Here is an 8,108-nt window from a genome sequence, read left to right on the forward strand (position 1 = left end):
GATGCTCGCGTCTCCAAGGTCGTCATCTGAAAAGCCCTGCTCCCTGCTGCAGGTGCCTCTACCCAGCCCTGACGGCCATCCGTGATCCTCAAGGTTGCAGGGGCGGGTGCCATCACCCGTCCTGCTGAGAACAAACTGGGACACTGGGCCTTCTTGTGGCCCCGTTGGTTGCAATGAAAACATATCAAGTCTGATCCATGTGCGGCGGTAACAGTACAATCCCTGCTGAAATGACCAGTCTGACCGCACTTGAAACAGCCAGACTCACCACCGCTACCACTCCTGCACGCGCCCCCGTGCGCCCTGCCACACTTTCCGCACCGACTGCGGTCCTGATGATCCCTCGATCTCGAATCTGATCCCTTGGGCCTTTTGCCCAAACCCGCAGCTACCTGAACCTCATCCGGCTTCCTCTTCCGGATTTGCTCCAAATCAATTTCCCTTTCTCTAGCCCGAGAAATCATATCTTCCAGCGTCTTACAGCTGGATCTGCTCACGAACTCCCTGATGTCATCCCTCAACATCTCATGGTACCGAGCCTTCTTCATCTCCTCATCCGCAACATACTGCGGTACGAGGAGAGCCCTCTCCCTGAACTTGGCGGTGATCTCCGCCACAGTCTCAGTAGTCTGCGTCAAATCCTAAAACTCTCGTGCCAGCTGCTGCACCTCAATCATCGGCGAAAACTCCGCCCTGAACCTGGCCGAGAAATCGCTCCACGTCATCGCGTCCAACGCGGCATCATCCCCCAAAGCATGACCAATCTCCTCCCACCAATCCCTCGCTCTGTCCTTCAGAAGACAGGAAGCGAGTCTAACCTTGTCCCCCTCGGGACACTTGCTCGTACGAAAAGCGTTGGCTACATCCGCCAACCATCTGCTGCTAGCAATGGGGTCCCTAGCCCCATGATAATCTGGTGCCCCGCAGGCTCTGAACTCTCGAAATGTCAAGGTACGCGCTCCCATCAATGCCATCATCTCAGTACGGAAGGCTCCCAGCCTCTCATCCAAGATCTCCAGTATACCCTCCTTGACCGTGCCAAAGATCATAGTAGTCTGAGCTAGAATACTGCGCGTAACCTCAGCTGATATCAACTCTCTCATCCGCTCCTCGAGCTGCTCGGCCCCTGAACCCGAGCCTGATCCCTCTCCGGCGCCTGATCCGCCCGCTGGTCTCTCTCGCAATGTCACCATGCTGAAAATATACCACAACCACTATCAGAATACTCATCACTGATGCGAGACCAAACATGCCCTACCAGGTTCCCGGTCTTGTCTCGGCCTTTCCCGAATCGAGTACGGATCCTCTGCTTTCAGTAGTACGGGCCCATACTACCTTCCACATCTATCCGTACTTTCCTCAAGAATTGCTTTGACTCCACCAGGTCCCTTATCCACTAATATTGCTCCCAACACTATCTCATCCTAGGCTTACCCTAGGGAAACCTCTGACTCAACTCAAACCAGTCCTCAGCTGCTGAAGGTCTCCTTGTGATGCCAATTAGCCATCACCTGGATACCATCACATGCGACGAGGCTCAGATAATCCTTCAAGTAAAAGACTCGTCCCTACAACGGTTGGACTCAAACGAGAGCTACGCAATAGGACCAAATCCAGCACTCTGAGATTATTCAACTCTGATCGCATGTGACGTGTCGTATCCACCTAATGGCTAACTCCCATCACTCAGAATCCCACAATGCACAAAGCAAGCAACATTCGAACAAGGGAAAATCTAACCATAACATACTCAAGCAATCATATCCACATAGCAAGAATCTGAACTAGCATGTAACACAAAATCATAACTCAGGCTTAACCTAAACAGGCTATCCTACTACTGTCTACTCAGCACTACTATACAGCTCAAAAGCACAAATAACAGGCACATAAGGCATCATCCCTAGATCCTTAGTCTTATTCTAGCATGTTGTTCTATCAACTGATAATCATAACATAAACTTGTATGGGTATTTTGGGGTACTTACTTGAGCTCGGTTGATTGCATGCACCACACCTCTTTTCTCTTTTCAAAGTTCTTTTCTTTCTGAATTCCTTTTGCTTTTCTAAAACTGTTTTTTTTTTGTTCAAAAAAATTCTTTTTACAAAACTGTCTTTTCATTTTTGAAAACTGTTTATCCGACCCCTCAGTTTGAGTTCAGGCACACCCGAGAGTATGCCCGAATCCCTCAAACCAAGGCTCTGATACCAACTTGTAACGTCCCAAAATTCAAGACCAAAAATTTCTTTTAATAAAACATTACTTTAAACAAAGACATCATTCTAAAACATAATCTGAGTATAAGTTTTCAAAACACATGTTCATTATCAGAGTAAACATTCCCAGGCTGACTAATCCATGGTGTGTGCCATGCGATCACCCCGAGCTCCTCCCTCCGCTACCGGAAGTACCTGAAAACAAAATCGAAAACCGTAAGCACGAAGCTTAGTGAGTTCCCCACTTTACCACATACCATGCATAACCACATACTGCACACACTGGGCCACGCCCGCTATCCGGGGCCTCACCCGCTACAACGGCCCCGCCGCTCCAGGCCCCGCCTGGCTTCGAGCCCCGCTCGGATACAGATCTGTTTCACTTAGGCTTCGCCTGTCACAGGGCCCCGCCCACTAACATATAATAGCACATACACATATCACATAACATCACATAAGCTAAACGTATGCTAACAGCTCTTGATCTAAGGCCTCGCCTATCTCTGGGCCCCGCCTGTGTCCTGTTACTGATGAGTCATGGAACCTCGTCCATACTCCTGCTGATAGTGAGATACGGGCCCAACCCACTCTCACTCCTTTCCTAACTTGGGCCTCGCCCCTGGGCTGCTGCTACTGAGATGTGGAACACCATACACACTCTGCTATTGGTGAGATACGGGACCTCGCCCACACTCACCTCCCTACCAGGCACATACAAGTATCACACAGACAACAAGTATAAACTATCACATGAACCATCTCTTGGGCACCCGCCCTCTATCATTGGACCTCGTCCGAATATCATACTAGCATACTGTGCCTAGGGCTAACCCCCAGGTCTTCTACTCATAACTACATGGGCCGGCATTGTGGCCGTAGACCCATTCATACAAAGGGAAACTCACCTGCACTGGCTGAACTTGCTGATGATCCCACTAGCTGCTGCCCGACCACTCACTGAACTCCTGCTCTACTGGCTCCCCGAGCTATCAATATCAATGCAATACTTAGTCTAACTGACCCCCGACAGTTAACCAAGTCAATTCTGGTCAAGCCAAAGTCCTGGTCAAAGTCAACCTTTCCAGGTCAACCCTACTCGTCGAGTCCACTTACCGACTCGCCGAGTTCATATACTCAGGGTCCTTCCATTCGCGACATGACTCGCCGAGCCCAACGATTACCGAGTCCTGACCTTTCCAACTCGCTGAGTCTCCAACCGACTCACTGATTCGAGTCTCAACTCAAAGGGTTTGGGGTTTCGCGACCTGACTCGCCGAGTCCAAGAACAGACTCGCCGAGTACAAGACAATCTTCATCCAACTCGCCGAGTTGTTCATCAAACTTCATCCGACTCGACGAGCTGTTCATCCCACTCGTCGAGTTCCTCCTCATCTTCATGGTACTCGCCGAGTCCACTCAAAGGACTCGCCGAGTCCATTCAGATCTCCAAACATGCAGAGGGATTTTGAGTCGTGCAGGGACTCCAAACCATAGATCCATACATCCAAAGCTCAATCCCTACGTAAAGTTGCAAACTTTACGTATAACTAAAGAGATCTAGGCTCAAAACATACTAGGGTTTGGTTTAAGGACAAAAGGGCTTCACCAACTACTCATCTCCTGATGCTTTATGACATATTGGACCATCCCAACAATAGATCTGAAGTGGCAACAACATATCTAAGCCCCTAACCCGATTTGGGTCTCAAACAACCATAAAACCCCCAAATCTCATGACAAAATAGATCTAGATGCAAAGAAGGGAAAATGGCAGCTTAATACCTCCAAGATGAACACAAACTGAAGTAGATCTCGAGCACACACCTCTCCTTTGAAGCAGCCTTCTTGATCTTCAAGTTCCTTCCCAAAGTTCCTTCCTCTAAAAGCTATTTCTCTCAAAGATGGAAGCTCACACGAAAATAGGGTTTACAGGTCCTCTGGAATGATATGGGGGCTGAGGGAGGGACATAACACCCTTTATATAGGATACAACCCCCAGAATTAGGGTTTTCCTCACACAGACCAGACTCGCCGAGTCACCTTGACCGACTCGCCGAGTCGGTCACTAACTCCTCGACCCGGATCCCGCTCTGACTCGCCGAGTTCCTCCTTGGACTCGCCGAGTCGTCCCTTAACATTAAGGTTTTCTTTCCTTTCTTGGCCTTCAAAACTTGGGTGTTACAGTTATGCATGATAATACGTTTGTTGTGTTGGGTATTTTGGTGGAAACTCACTAAACTTTGTGCTTACCCAGTTGTTTATGTTTTCTAGTTTTATCGTTGGTCGTGGGAAGACGAATGCATGGCTATACACACTCATCAACATTATTGAAGATTACACATTTTCTTATATTACTCTGATTTTTGATAAATGTATTTCAGAATAAACGGTTTTTCTTAATAATGGATTTATAATTTGGGAGTTTTGCCTTATTTAAAAATGAAATTTTTTGGTTGTGAAAATGAGACATTACACATAAACACCAACAGCCTCATACACTTCATCAATGATTGTCCCATGTAAGATGTTGTGAGAAAAACTTAAAGAAAACATTCATAAGTACTGAATGTGTAAAAAAAATGACTTGTTTTGAATCAAAAAAATATTAAGGACTAAATGTGTACAAAAATATTAACGACTAAATGTGTATAAAATGAAAAATATATTACCCTATTAAATCATTTTTCCCGGCTAACTTGGAGTAACCGGTCATAAAGACTGAATGTGTACAGTTCAACAAGTTGAAGGGGTAAATGTGGACGAAAAAAAACTCAATGACCAAATGTGTACAAATTGAAAAATATATTACCTTTTAAGTCATTATGCCTGGTCTAAATTATATATAGTTTAATTTTGAAGCTCTTAGTAAACAGTACTCATTTTCTATTGGACCAATTTTATTTATTTTTTTCTTTTTATCTTTATCAATCGGTGGGTTATTTTTTACTGACTGCTGTTAATACGTGTTGTTGCACCATTTTGTTAAGCAATCTGTTCCATCCACATTTGCTACCTCCAACGATCCGTCACTTACACCCCGTTCCCGAGTTCAACTTAACGAGAGAAAGAAAATAAAATTGATGAAAATGAGAAGAAAATAGAAGAAATTGATGTTCCCGAGTTTCACTAAAGGAAAGAATTGAAAGAATGAAAAGATTACTTTCCCTCCTAACTTTCCTTCCAATTTGGAGCATTCACAAATCTAATTCTCTCAAACTGGTAACCTACTCTGGATTCCTTCCTTTCTTCACCGACTCAACCACCGACTCAACCAGACCGATCATATTCTCACATTAGCTTCACCGTCTTTTTCTTCCAATCAAGTTCTTCCAACATCTGGACAACGTCTCTTCCGCTAACGATTTTCCGGTGGGTTCTTCTTCACGATTCCTTGTCCACGTTGGACCGTGGGTTTATTTGATGTTGGGTTTGGGTTTTGGGATGCTTGTCTTCTTCGAAATTGTAATTTGTGCGCTGTGCTTCACCAGCCATTACTCCAACCTGCTCTTTACGTTTCTAGGGTGGGATGCAGGTGTCATGCCTACTATCACAAACATCGATTGGCTTGAAGCAGCTTCCAAGTTGTGAATTCGCACGGCCGGTGCAATGATTATCCTTACCCTCACTGTAACTTGCCAGCCTCACACTAAATCAGGTATTCCTGCACCCACTGTTCGTCCTCTTTCCCTCAATGCAAATCTTTGCCCTGTAATCTAAACCATAGATATTAGATAGACATTAATTACAAATTTACCCATATACATACCTGGTTTAACAACAACTGGTGTAATAAGTTCAAAAACAGCAGTGACGTTATCTGCAGGCATAACCATCTTTACGCTTTCAGGCAGTTCCACTTTCCCAGTCACATCTGTTGTCCTCAAATAAAACTGAGGCCTGTAATTTGAAAAGAAGGTTGTATGGTGTCCACCTTCATGCTTTGTTAGCACATAATTGCAAGCTTAATTAGATGTTCTTATTACGAATTGAAGCTCATTAGTTCAATCAAAATCAATGATTTATGGAATTTAATTGGAAATTAGTTTTATGCCACCTCCTATTTTACTTTGTAGGTGCTGCAAGAATCCTATTCCGTTTGTAGTGGTTTTCTTTTTGCACTTGGTTGCCCTTTGTTTCAGGTATGTGTTTCTCTTCCTTATCCCTTCTATATTTCTTTGATTTTGCTTTTTCAGGGGTTTACCACAAACTATTTGTATATATGTTTACAATTAATGGTTCCTCTGATTCTAGATTTCATGTTCCAGAAATCTAGTAATCAGTTGGTCTGTTAAATCGATTTTTGAATATGTAGTAAACATAAGGTTTTGCTTATCATATTAATAATTTATTCTATGTGATAAAGTGCTGAAGAAGGAAGAGGAAGAAATAAAAGCTAGGGAAGGTAGTGGTGATAACAGGAAGGTTAAGCATGGGAGAAAAATTGGTAGTGGATCTTTTTGACAGCTTATGTGAGTAAATTTTTTATTTTCTTATATTGTAGCCTCTTTGTTCTTCTTATGTTATACTTTTGGTTACATTTGCCAATGGTTTCCTTTTCATTCCAGGAGTAATTCTTCAAAGAGGAGTAGAATACAAACTTTAAAGTATTTTTCATCACAAATATGAAAAATACAACAATCACTTTTTTTTTTTTTTTCATTGTGTACAAATTTATTACATTTTTGAAACTCAAAATTAGATGATTTAGGTCTTCATGTTTGTTCTTTTGTAGTGCTAGGTAGTCTCGCAGTCGCAGAGGGAGGGATCACTAATGTCGTTTATTTCACAATACAAGACTACTAGATAGACATAGTTGATAGACTCAATTTCTCCTTTGATCAGCTTTGGAAAAACATGGTTTTTTTTACTTTGCGGGGTTTCTTCACTAGTTATTGTTAATTTTAGATTATTATTTTATATATACATTGTTAATCATTTATTGACGAAGTATACTCCGACCCGATAAAGAAAATTTTTATTGGTCTATTTATCCAGCTCGATCAAACTAGACACATTGGTCATAATCTTGGATTCACCACTGACCGAAAGCGTTTCTAGCATACCATCAGTCACATTTATATATATAATGTGTATTGTATCTTACGTTGAAAATGAAAATTATTGTTATATCATTAATAGAAAACAAAAATTAAATATATTTTTTTTGTTCTTCACAGTGACCACAAAAACAAAAACAAAAAAAAAAAAAAACTTTTTTTTTTCTTTTATACTTGCTGTTTGACGAGGGTAACAAAAATTATTTATTTTGTTTTGTAAACTTATTCCATATAACTTTTTTACTCTCGTCATCAAAATTATTTTGTTCATAACTTTTGCATACAGATTTAAAATCATGCACACCTTTTGCATATGTTCATGTTTTAACATAAGAAATATTTTGAAACCATAAAATTCCACATTTGGAATCAAGCGCTTAATAAGTGAGTTAATGGAATATTTATTAGGATTTTGACACAACCATTGATACTTATAGGTGACATTTAAATTCTTAAATCATCCTTGAAAGCTTTTCATTTCCTTTGATGGTTAAGAAGTATACCTTTAGATTGAGGTGAGTTTACAGGAGCACAACTTCATATAAATTTTGTTATTTTGATTGATTTGGTTTATATAACTTTCCTATATGCTATGTACCTATTATATGTTTTATGTGTTCATGCAAGGAAGTTACATTTTTTAAAAGATGTTTTGATTATTTTGAAAGGTTGATAAGTTAAAAATGTTTATTTTTTGGAAAGTTGTTTTGATGATTTGAAAATTTGATAAGTTAAAGATGTGTTGGCATTCATATACACATTCATTAAAGTTGGGAGTCCATAGATTTCATACATGATACAATTTGACAATTACATTGAGTGTGAATAGTTTTC

At 41.5% G+C, this 8,108-nt stretch overlaps 1 long non-coding RNA gene across 4 annotated transcripts; it reads left to right on the forward strand.

Annotated features, from left to right (window-relative positions):
- Positions 1 to 5,398: 5,398 nt before the first annotated feature.
- On the forward strand, positions 5,399 to 7,167 carry LOC145071067 (uncharacterized). 4 transcript variants are annotated; one of them, XR_013690221.1, is made up of 5 exons: positions 5,399 to 5,872; positions 6,291 to 6,356; positions 6,581 to 6,686; positions 6,783 to 6,821; positions 6,950 to 7,167. It is a non-coding gene; the product is annotated as an uncharacterized LOC145071067 (long non-coding RNA). The 4 variants fall into 4 exon arrangements; XR_013690219.1 differs by having other exon boundaries at positions 5,400 to 5,586; positions 5,750 to 5,872; positions 6,783 to 7,136; XR_013690217.1 differs by having other exon boundaries at positions 5,401 to 5,872; positions 6,783 to 7,136.
- Positions 7,168 to 8,108: the final 941 nt, after the last annotated feature.

Source organism: Lactuca serriola, chromosome 8 (assembly GCF_051521515.1).
Source record: "Lactuca serriola cultivar US96UC23 chromosome 8, Lser_US96UC23_V15, whole genome shotgun sequence".
NCBI classification, from domain to species: domain Eukaryota; kingdom Viridiplantae; phylum Streptophyta; class Magnoliopsida; order Asterales; family Asteraceae; genus Lactuca; species Lactuca serriola.